Source organism: Cryptomeria japonica, chromosome 11 (genome assembly GCF_030272615.1).
Source record: "Cryptomeria japonica chromosome 11, Sugi_1.0, whole genome shotgun sequence".
NCBI classification, from domain to species: Eukaryota; Viridiplantae; Streptophyta; class Pinopsida; order Cupressales; family Cupressaceae; genus Cryptomeria; species Cryptomeria japonica.
Window position 1 is genome coordinate 135,511,388 of NC_081415.1, and position 13,248 is coordinate 135,524,635.

The following is a 13,248-nucleotide window of genomic DNA, read 5'->3' on the forward strand; positions in this document are numbered from 1 at the left end:
TACAAGTTTTATAGTTTTGTCGAATTTTGTGTCAGATCCTACTTCCACTCTTTGTATTTGTTCATATACTGTCCCTTCTAGAGGAAGAATGATACTATTAGGAGGTGATTCTGCTTTGTGGGATATTGGTTTTAGAACATGATGTACTTCTATAGATGCCGCCTTCTTTTGAATGATGGGCTTTGCTTGAGTTTGCTTCCTTTCTTGGTGTTCACGTTCCTAGTGTATTTTCTCTGCTGACTCATATAGTGCTTCTTGCCAGGATTCTTCTTTGTACTTCTTCTTTGCTTTCCACTGAGGTTTTTGATATTTGCATGGCGTCCTTCATGGTAGCAGAGTGAGTTCAAAACCCAATCATTTTTTGTCTTTATTGAACTGTGAATGAGGATCTATTGGTTCGGTGATGCCTTCTTTACATTTTCTGATAGGTCCTTTGCCATTATATCCTATTTGTTTCATGATTAAGTAACCTTTTCCATACATGTGTGTTGGTATGACCACTTCCATAGCAGCTACCCTGTTATTTTCCTCTTCATCCTTGTATAACCAACTAAGGATGTCCTTTTCCTCTGATTCATTTTCTAAAGTGCCTAGCTGGATGAATGTGCCATCAAACTTGGTGATGGCTGAATTGCTTGATGTGTTGATGTTGTAGGTAATCCATGGGATTTAGGTAATGTTGGTAATTTGGCCAAACACATGGGCTCTAAAGAGTATTCTCCCATGTCGTGCTCTTTTATTTTTAGTTTTTGCTTGAAATCTCGAGACAGTGATGTAGACTTTTCCTGTTGAATATCTGGTGCTAAAGAATCTTGTTTTTCTTTGTTATATGGAACTAGGCTGTCTTGGGATGCCCCCATTGCGTTGCAATGTTGAAATGGATTGTGATCAGCTGATATAGAAATTTCTTGCCCATTGTAGGGAAATTTTACACACTGGTGATAGGTAGAAGGCACTGCTTGCATTTCATGTATCCAGGGTCGACCCAATAAGATATTGTATGTGAGGTCTATGTCTAAGACCTGGCACATAGTATCCTTTTGTATTGGTCCAACCTGAATCAGCAACATCATAGTTCCTTTAGATGATCTTTTTTCATCATCGTATTCCTTTATAGTAATCTTTTTGCATGGATCAATAGACTCCTTAGAGAAGCCCAATGCACGGATAAGTTTTAAGGTACATATATTAAGTCCAGCTCCTCCATCTATCAATACTCCTTTTACTCGGTGTTTATAGATGATGACTTCAATATGGAGAGGAGTGTTATGTGGATGGCTTAATGAGATATTATCATGCTCCGAAAAAGTGAGATTATGAGGCCCTATCATATGAGCGACCATGGCTTGGAATTTGTCAGCATCGAGATCTTGAGGTACATTGGTTTCCAATAGCGCTTGTTCCAATATGTCTTTATGTTTTGGTGAAAGTTTCAATAATTCCAGTATAGATATTTGAGCAGGAGTTTTGCGCAGTTGGTTGACAAGATCATATTGAATTTTAGGTATGGTGTTTGTCGTTGATGTATGTCCCACAAAGAGATATTTTTGAGCTCTAGTTGTTACATTGACAGATTCATGATTAAGCTTATCGTGGATTGTGATGACGTTTACTTGATTGTCGACAGCTGATATATGATTGATGGTGTTATTGTAGACGTGGTTGATACGAGCTCCACATGTATCATTTGAGGTTGAAGCTCCATCCTTGTTGTAGTTTGGTAGAGGATTTTTAAAGGCTCCATGGTCGCTATTTGTCTTGAGACCATCAATTGTTAAATCACCTCGATCAATCATGTCTTGAACAATATTTTTCAGTCTCATGCAATCGTTCATTTGATGACCTTTGTTGCGATGAAAATCACAAAAGTGCGAGTCATTCCACCAAGGTGGTTTGATTTGTGGCTCATAGTTGTTGATTGCTAGTAAAGAGATAATTTTGTTTGCTATGAGTTCTTTGAATGCTGACTCCAATGATTGTCCCAATGGTGTGTAGATGCATTTTTTTAAATTGTTAGTGTTACCTCGTGAATTGTTATGAGGCCCTCGATTTGTGTTATTGTTTTAAGCATTGTTGGTGTTATTGGTGTTGGGTTGACTTTGATTGGTATTCAGTGCGCAAGTGTTAGTGTCTGGGTTAGCACCTTTGGGATTCTTTGTAGCTTGAGGATTTCCTGATAATGCAAGCATGGGTTGCTTGGATTTTGGATCATGTGATTCATTGCCTCCTTCATTTCCATTATTTTTGTTTCTGGTCCAGAATCTGGATTTGTCCAAGTTGTTGTTGTTTTGGTTGTTGTAATTTGATGAACCTGTTCTTCTTTGAAGAATTTTAGCGTTCCTTTCTTGACACATGCTTCTTCCACTTGAATGCCATTCTCAATCAATTTAACGAAAGAACGTATGCATTGGAGTTTGAGCCTATAACTCATCTCACCATTCAAGTTGTCGATGAAAATTTCCATTTTCTCCTTTTCAGGAATATCACGAGGATATCATGAAACCATACGCCGCCAACGTTGAAGGAATGCCATGAATGTTTCATTGTTTTTCTGTTTGGTGTTACAGACATTCAACATGGTGATAGCATGTTGAATGTTATAGGAATATTGTGTTATAAATTTATTGACTAGTTCATCAAATGATCGAACAAGAGGTGTGATTTTGGATAACCATTCCATTGTTTGTCCTCCCAAGCTTCTTGGGAATAACCTCATTAAATAGGTGTCATCATGAGCAAATTCAAGACTCATGGTACAGAATTATCTAACATGATCATGGGGATCGCTTTTCCCATCGTACTTGTCAAATTTGGGAATGTCTGAATTTGGAGGAAAAGGGACCATGTTCAATCGCCTGTCAAACGGATAAGGACAAATTTCATTTAATGAGTACTGTATTGTTGTCCCTTGTTGCATGTCTTGCATTTGTCTTTGTAACATTTGCATTTGCTGAGCAAGAGCAACCAAAGGTGCATTATTTTGTCGAGGGAAGAATTTTTCCCTTGCATTGGTTCTTAGTTGAAAAGGTGTGTTGAATGGTATGTTTTGCTCTGGGATGTTTTTCTCGGGTATATTCAGTTCTAGGATATTTTGTTCAGGTATGTTTTATTCAGGGTGACGAGCCTCTTCTTCTCTTTGTTTTTCTTGATATTCATAATGTCAAGATCCTGTTCCAAAAATGTTTGTGGCTAAATCTTCGGGAAGGTTAACTCCTTTACTTGTGAGCATGAGCAGATATTTTTCTTTGCCATTCTCCATGAGTCGTTCTACAAGCTTTTGAAAGGAAGGGTTTTCCTGACATTCCTGAAGGAGTTCGTCAGTAATTTCAAGCTCATCTAGATGTGGACCCTCAAAAGGATTAGATAACCTTTTATTCATGCTTGATTCTAGTGTTGTTTCACTTTGTTTGTTTCATTGAGAGCGAGTTACAGTAAGCATTTTAGAAATATTCGAGGGTTGGTGGTGGTAACCTTGGGAAGTTATAAGTGATGCACTCGTCAGGAAAGAATGCAAGATTGATCTTTCCTCCACGATTGATTTGTTGATTGAATGCGGATTTTTGGTAGAATTCTCTAGTCTTCAAAGGTTCTTTGTCAAATTCATTGGATTTGTTCTCAATATAGAGTCATATGTGACGAAGAAATGTTCAATGAGATTTGAAGAGTTGACGATTGATGTATAAAAATTTATTTCTTTTGGTAAATTTCGAAGGACTTGGTTGCTGTTTCTTTAACTTAGTGTTATGATAAATATTCTTTCTTCTCAAAATATGAGGATTAGTCATGCATAAGCGATTAATAATTCATTTTGAGTTGGTTTGGATTCATTTTATCTTGTTTTGGAAACTCAAGTTTTACTCTATCCAAGTGAAGGTTTAGATGCCCCCTCATGACAAAGTGCGTCAAATGATATGGATAAAGTCTCTCGATATGGAAACTTGATTTGACAACTTGGAGTTTTAAAACAAGTGTGTTTGGGATAAACTTTGTGTGATAAAAAGGACCTATTTGCTACGTGTGATGATGTCTCCTGATTTTGATAGGATAGATATATTTATCATGCGACCAGTTTTACATTTTTGGACAACTTTTGTTTGATACGAAACTTTTCTCTAGAAATAGTGTTTGATACTCTGTTTTTGGTATTCTGGTTTGACGAAGTTCAAGCTAATGAAATGAGGTTGCCAAAAATGTTTTCAAAATTTTCTAATTTTACCTCTGGTTTGCCCCCTATTTTTCTGGTTTTGTCCACACGCTAAAGCAGAGACCCTATGCGCTACAAAAGTTTCTCAAAGCGCTAAGGGAAAGACCCCATGCGCTACGCTGCCCCGATCTACATGCTAACTATTTCTAATAGTAAATTTTGTTTTAGATCTAGTTTCAAAATATCACGCGCTAATATGAGCCACTAACGCGCTAATGTTCTACGCGCTAGGAATTGACTTCCACGCGCTAGGCTGATGCTTCCATGCGCTACACTATTTTTAGAACGCGCTAACTGTAACTGCTTGTTTTCAAATTTGGGTAAAGCACTACTATGAATACTCTATGCCCTAAGGATAAGATTTGATGTGCTAAGTTATGGTTGATACGTGCTAAGATGTTGTTCTTATGCGCTAAACTGCCCTAACTTGATTGTTTTCTGCTATTTTGGTGTTTGGCCTTAAGCTTTTAATGCTGATGGATGCTTTTTTGAAGTAACAAATGAAGACACAGCACCAAACATATAACCATTTTTGCCTAATCTAAACAATAAGTGTATATTCTACGAGGATGTGTTCAAATCCCCAATGTTTCAACAGGTTTGGTTACAATGAATACACTTCAAAAGACTCTTTATTCAAGGGTCATAAGTAATACCATAGCCCACTAGTCTCGATACTCTGTCAGCTCAAACGATCATCTCACCCCCTAGAGGGTGCCCATTTTTTTGCCTTTTGCTAGAAATTAACTCAAAGTGAATTGCTTCACAATTAGGTAGTTATCTTGGGAGATATATGGTGAGCGATCTTGGGGGCAGATTCTTCCCCACCCTTGCACTATGATATTACAAATGTCTGGTTATTGACTCAGCTCAAGGTTTTTAATGCTAAAGTTCATAATCAAGCTTCCTATTCGGTCATCAATGATAAACTCCCTCAGGAGGCTTCCCAACCTTTAGAACAAAGGCTTTACGTATCTCAAGGATACTGGGGGAAGGCTAATCGCTGCGTGCAACTATTGAAAATGACTTTCATCACTTTCCACATTTGATTCTAGAGGGTTGGAACACTTGGTGTCAAAGTTGTTTCCCACTTAGGTTGTTCCCTTCACACCAGCCAAAAATGGCTTTAAGAGTTTTTCAACCCCTCGGGAAGGCAGGTCTGCTAAAGGATGTAAATGTTGTAATGACTAAAAGAGTAAAAGTAGTCTGGCTTTTTGATCACCCAGTTAAGGGGAGAGCATATACCTTCTACTTTTGAGACAAGGCAAACAAGGTTCTTTTTACCCTTTAAGTCAATGATTTTCTAATATCTATATGGAGATCTTGCTCCATGAAAACATGGTGTTCCTTTTATTTCTCCAAATTAGTGATTATCTAATCTAGGAAAAGAACTTGGTCAACAAAGCAAAACTTCGATTTGGTGGTCAACAAAAGAAATTGATAAAAGGGGAAGAACTTCCCTCTTTAACTTGAAAAACAAAAACTTTGACAAATGAGGTTCCTTTTACCTTGCAAAATTTTTTTGAAGTTGATCCTTTTAAACACCAAAGGATGGTGAGGTTGTTTTTAAAGCTTCTTGCAAAATGAAAATTTGTCTTGTTCTTTTTAATAACCCAAAAGAAAATTTTTGCTCCTATGAAAGCAAGAAAGATTTTTTATTGTAGTTCTTTTTAGGTACCCAAATGAGATGTGAATTCAGTTTTAAGAAAAATTAAAAGAAATTCAAATTTTAACTAACTCAATTAATCAAGAGAGCATTTCTAGATTCGATTGTGTGAAGAGAGTCATTATTTGACTCTCTTCATCCTGATGATGGATCACGGAGTGTGATCTGAAACGTTGATGCAAAAATCTTTCACACAATCGAATCCAAAAATGCTCTCTTGATTATATGATGGATTGTGGAAATCTCTTAGAACTAACTCAATTAAGTTAGTAAAAACTCTAATCCATCTTAATGGTCCTAAAACTAAGCTCCTATCTGCAAGAAAATTGTTAGAACCCTACAAAATAACAAGAAAAATGTTAGACAAATTGTGGACTTCAACAAGTCTAATTTCGCACTCAATTACAGATTTTAGTTTTTGTCTCTTTCTGTGATGCGCTATAGAATAAACTATAAGTGCTATAATATGAGTGTGATGCGCTGCTCTATTTTCCAGATGCGTTGTTTTGTGTTTCTGGTGTGCTATTCTGTGTTTCAGAGGCATTGCTCTGTGTTTCGTCCGTGCCGAGACCTACAGGAAAAAGTTAGTAAACATGATGCGCTAAGATAAGAACTTGATGCACTAGAGTATACACCCCACGCACTAAATAGTATGCAAGATGCACTATAATGCTAGCAAGATGTGCTAAAAAATATTCTCCATGCGATGATTCCTATTACCCGCGTACCTGCAAAAGTGGTTAGATTCAAAAACCGATTTGATATATGGGGTCGGGCCCCATGATGGGTGCCAGAAATGTATGCGAGAAAAGCGGGTCAATGAAACTTAAAATGTAAAAAATGAAGCTCAAAGGGACTTATCCACACACCCACATGAGTTCTTGGTGCAAGCTATGGAGTCATGAAGGATGACTCTACTTCCCAAGGTTGGTTCCATGGTTCTCTATCTCACACGGTCCCTCAAACCAATGCCTTTGCTCTCAGATCACTGAGCAAAGTGGTTCAGGGATGAAAAATGCAAGAACAAGGGATACTTTGGTTGATTTTATCATGAGAATGCATCCTATCTATGCATGATTCTATGAATGCAACAAACTAGATTATAAGATGACAAGATTAGTATAAATACTATCCTAACATGCTATATTAGTTATATGATTTAAGCTAATGATAAAGGAATTATTCTAAGATGTTTATTAGATTAAATCCTATTGCAAAGAGAGAGTAGATGTGCTAAAATTGAGCATAAGTATGATACTAAAAGCTTGCATATATGAAAATGGAGGAATGAGAGCTCTATTTATAGAAAAAATAGGGCAATGGATGGCCAGGATTGAAAGAGTTAATCAAGGGTTGAGTTTGAAAGTTGCTCAATCCATGTTTACAATTCTGACCAATTAAATGGTGACAATTGGCAACATAAGGTTGGTTGAGAGTGTTGGTATTTTGGTATGGTTTTGTCATTGATGTCAACACCTATTGAAGTTTAACAACTTGAGGAGATCCAATGCCTACAAATTACTTCAGGAAGGACAGTCCTAAACTTGATGGAACCAACTATGGGATATGGAAGATCATAATGGAGACACATCTAAATTGCATTGGTAAAGACATCTGGGAGGTTACAAAGAATGGTTATACTGCTGCTATAGCTGGTCAGACTGCTCCAACTACCTTAGCCAAAGATGAAGAAAATGATTGCAAAGCAAGAGAAGCACTTTTGAGTGCATTATCAGATCAACAAATCATGGGATTATCAGATAGGTCTACTGCTAAAGCTATTTGGGATCATTTGGAAACACTAAATGAAGGAGAATCCACAGTCAAGATTGCAAAATTTGAAAGCTTTCGAGTCAAGTATGAACATCTGAAAATAGAAGAAGATGAAAGGATTTCTGCTTTTATGGAAAGAGTAAATGAAATTGTTTTGGGTATTAAATGTTGTGGAGGAACTCTGAGTGAGGATGAAATTGTTTCGAAAATCTTAAGAGGCTTACCACCGGCATATAAAATGAAGGTTACTATTATAAATGAGTTGAGAATAATGCCTAATACATCAGTAACTAGGGATACATTGATTGGAAAACTTTCAGCCTTTGAAATTGAGGAATTTGGTCTTGTTGCTACTATAAAAACCGATTTAGCCTTTAAAGCATCAACATGTTCTGCTCCATCATTTGACAAATCAGATTGGAGAGCCTTTTATGCAAGAGAACTTGAAGAATCCAAAAAGGAGAATGAAGAGCTTGAAGAACTTGAAGCACTATTTGCAAGAAAAATGCCAAAAGGTCCAATTGGAAGTAAGTATGAAGGTAAAGCACCCTTTAAATGTTTTAACTGCAATAAGATCGGTCATATGGCTTCAAGATGCCCTGATAGACATGCTAGACTAAGAGAAGAAGCTAGAAGAACACACAAGCCTAATCCTGAATATCAGAGATACAGATTTAAGAAGAACAAAGACAAATCTTGTTACATTGCTGATGAAGGTGTGATGAGGATCCAGCAGACAATGGATGGGTTTTTGTTGCTATAATAGAAGATCAACTGGCACCTACTGCTCAACCGGTAGAACAAGCCCTGGTAGCTAAAGTTGAAACAAAGGATGAATGGATCATTGACTCCGGATGCTCACATCATATGACTAGAGACAAAGGTAAATTCTTGAACTTTCAAGAATACAATGGAAGTTTAGTAAGATTTGGAGATGACAAAGCCTGTTCAATCAAAGGTAAGGGTTCAATATCTCTTGATGGTAAGCATAACACAGACAATGTCTACTATGCTGAAGGATTAAAGCATAATCTTTTAAGTGTTGGTCAATTAGTTGAGAAGGGATTTTAGTTATAATTTAAAAATGGAAAATGCAAAATCATGAATAGAATTTGTTTGGAAATTGCAACCAGTAATCAGACTAGAGGTAATATCTTTCATTTGAATAACAGTGAAAAGGCATGCTTGATTGCACATATAGATGAAGGTTGGTTATGGCATAAGAGACTATGTCATGTAAACTTTAATTGCATGATAAAAATCAGTACTTCTAAGGCAATTAGAGATCTACCTAAAATTGTGAAACCTCAAAATACAATTTGTAAGGAATGTCAATTTGGAAAATAAGTTAGAGCTAGTTTCAAAAGTATTCTAGAAAAATCCAATAATGCTCTTGATTTAATTCACACTGATTTATGTGGTCCAGCTAGAACTAAAAGCTTACAAGGTGATAGATATTTCATGCTAATTACTGATGATTATTCTAGAATGTGTTGGGTTACTTTTCTCAGAGAAAAATTAGAAGCACTTGGGAAGTTCAAACTATTCAAAGCAATGGTTGAAAATGAAACCAGTAAGAAAATCAAATGTTTAAGATCAGATCAAGGAGGAGAATTCACATCTAAGGACTTTAATACATTCTATGAAGTGAATGGAATCAGAAGACAGTTATCAGCACCTCGGACACCATAGCAGAATGGAGTTGTTGAAAGGAAAAATAGAACTATCTTGGATGCAGCAAGAAGTATGTTATCAGAAGCAAATCTACCACATGTGTATTGGAGAGAGGTAGTTAGCACTGTTGTCTATACATTCAACAAAGTTCACTTCAAAGGTGAAATCGGTAAGACCCCTCATGAACTATGGTTTGGTAATACTCCTACTCTTAAGTGTTTCAGAATTTTTGGAAGTAAATGTTATATTAGAAGAGATGAGTATATTGGCAAATTTGATCCTAGAAGTGATGAAGGAATATTTCTTGGTTATTCATCTAAGAGCAAGGCATATAGATGTTTTAATAAGAGATTACAGAAAATTGTTGAGAGTACAAATGTAAAGATTGATGAACAATTTAGAGGAACTTCAAGGTATATAGACTCTAAACCAGCAACAAAAATTGTGACAAATGAACCTATACGGAATCCACCGGTACAAAATGAAGATCCAGTTACTCCGATATCATCAAAGGATTCCACAGTAATTGAAGAACAACAACAAATAAAGACACCCTAGTATGTAAGATTGAATCATTCTGAAGATTAGATAATTGGAAACAAATTCAAAGGAGTTATGACAAGAGGAAGATTGGCAAATGAAGAGGTATGTCTTATTTCTCAAATTGAACCATCATCTATCAATAAGGCATGTGAAGATAAATTTTGGATTAAAGCTATGGAAGAAGAATTAGGACAAATTGAGAAAAATAATACTTGGACATTAGTTCCCCGGCCTAAAGATAAAAATGTAATTGGAACCAAATGGGTATTTAGAAACAAACTTAATGAAGATGGTAAAGTTGTCAGAAATAAAGCAAGACTAGTGTGTAAGGGATATTCTCAGAAAGAAGGAGTTGATTACAATGAAACCTTTGCATCGGTAGCTAGAATTGAGGCAGTCAGATTATTCTTGGCTTTTGCAGCTCACAAGGATTACAAAGTTTATCAAATGGATATTAAATGTGCATTTTTGAATGGAGATCTTGAAGAAGAAGTATATATTGAACAACCTGATAGATTTTCTTTAACAGATGAAAATGATATGGTTTGCAGGTTAAGAAAAGCTCTATATGGATTGAAACAAGCCCCAAGAGCTTGGTATGCAAGGTTGGATAAGTATCTTTTGAAGATTGGTTTTACTAAAGGAAATGCAGATAGCAATTTATATTACAAAATAACTAATGATGACATCTTGATTATTGAAGTATTTGTTGATGATATAATCTTTGGAGGAGAAGATGGATTATGTAAGGAATTTTCTCTTAAAATGCAGCAAGAATTTGAAATATCTATGATTGGAGAAATAAAATTATTTTTAGGATTGCAGATTTCACAGACTGATAAAGGTATATTTTTGAGTCAATCCAAGTACTTGAGAGAATTGCTAAAGAAATTTGGGATGGAGAACTCTAAACCGGTAAGCACACCTATGACTAAAAATGACAAATTATCTCAAAGGGATGAATCTACACCTGTTAATCCAACTAGATACAAATCTATGATAGGAGGTTTACTATATTTGACAGAAACCAAGCCTGATATTATGAATGCAGTATGTATTATTTCTAGATTTCAGAGTAATCCTAGGGAAAATCATAAATCAGTAGTAAAAAGGATTTTTTGGTACCTACAAGGCACAACAAATCTTGGATTATGGTATCCTAAAGATGAAAATTTTGACCTATGTGCATACACAGATGCAAATTGGGCAGGAGATGTGGATGATAGAAAGAGAACCACTGGAGGAGCATTCTTTCTTGGAAAGAGATTAGTTTCTTGGTTGAGTAAGAAACAGAGTTGTACATCTTTATCAACAGCAGAATCAAAATATGTTGCAGCAGCAACTAACTATACACAGGTATTATGGCTTAAGCAAATGTTGAAAGACATAAAGATAAAATGCAAGGAACCCATTACTATATATTGTGATAACATTGTAGCAATTGATATATCTAAGAATCCAGTATTACATTCTAAAACAAAACATGTTTCTATCAAACTGAATTTTCTAAGGGAAACAGTTGAAGAAAAGGAGATAAAACCAGTTTATGTGAATACTAAAGAACAGCTTACAGATATTTTCACAAAACCTTTGCCTAAGGAGACTTTTGAATATCTCAGAGATTAGCTTGGAGTCATACCACCACTGGTACAAACTTAGATAGTTGATGATTGTCATCAACCGGCAGAATTAAAAAGACAAATCTTTATTCTGGTATTTGATGAGGAAGCTACTTCTTAGGGGGAGTAGTTGGTATTTTGTATGGACTTAAATTTTGTAGCTTTGGCATTTGATGTCAGAGGGGGAGAGATATCTATGGAATAACACATTATCTTTTGAGGAAAGATTGGTATTGAAAATAAATCCTTGGATAAACACATGTTGCTCCCAGGGGGAGAAATGGAGATTGTTGATTTTTGGTATTTGGCATTTCTGTTTTGGCACTTTGATGGTTTTTCCATCTTGTGTTGCCATCAATGCCAAAGGGGGAGATTGTTGGTATTTTGGTATGGTTTTGTCATTGATGTCAACACCTACTGAAAACAAGCACTTTGGAGATCCAACAACATTCACCGACAAGCAAGTAAACTGTGCAACAGTTACTGGTATATGGTTCACCGGCAGGATATAATGTTCACCGGTATCTGGAATAATATGGAAGACACTTGGTAATGTTGAAGACATCGTGTGGACACTTTGTTTTGAAGAATTAATCATTGGTATATTCATATTTGCATATTTGCTTTTACCGGCAAATAGGTCCAGGTTATCTAGGGTTACACCGGCAGGTTTATCTTTTCCAAATCAGCATGGCACGCTATGGAGATGATTTATTATTGATATTAATGCATTAAGATAACATGTTTAATTGGTTATTGCATTGGATATTATATTGTTTGTAAAATGATTTTATTGTAATATCTTGTAGAGTCGACCTACTAAAATTGGTCTTAGGGTATGGTATAAATGTAAGATCTTATTTGTAAGATCTGTGGAATGTGAAAAAGAATTGAGTGAAGGTATATGCAAGATCAAGCAGAGGTATACACGAAGACATCATTTGAAGGTGAAACTAGGTTTTTGTATAAGCATATCAGCATTACACTGGTACTGAATCCAGCATATGAAGATGCTATTTTGTGCAGTACATTCTTATTGGATTTAACCATCCAACTGTAGTCAATGTGACTCCCATTTTGTGATTGAGTAGTGAGCTCTAGGCTATTGGCCTTTCTGCATGTGTAGACCCCATTTATGTACAATTACTATCTGCAGTAGTATCATCTGATTGTGGGTAAGATTTCCCACTGTGGTTTTTCTCCTTATAGGGTTTCCACGTACAAATATTCATGTTATGTGTTGTGGATGAGTTTATGTTTGTGTTTCATGCATTAATCTTTACTGGTATAGCAATTTACTGTTAACACTGTCTACCAGCATACTTAACTGGTTTACCGGTATTAAGCATTAAGTTGGTTAATTGGTTTTTGGTTTGAATTTATTAGACAACTGATTCACCCCCCCCCCCTCTCAGTTGTCTCTGGGACCTAACAGAGAGGAGACGTAGGAAGCATTAAATGCTTGAGAAGACCTCATGGTTACCTTAGAGGGTAAGGGTTAAGGTTAGGTTAGGGTCATCCAATGGATAAAGATTTTACCCAAGGGGCAAACTCTTGTGCAAAGGATAGAGGAATAACCATGGTCAAATCAATAATTGTTTGATGAGACCCTTGGGTTATATGGAGGTTAAGTTAGGCAAAAAGTCTCTAATCATGCCACTAAGGGTTAGTTAACCATTAATGGTTTAAAGACTTTGGGGACAAACTTGTAAGAGTCCTTCCAAGTTTGGGGGGATTCAACAAATTGGTTTGTTGAATGGATAAAGGCT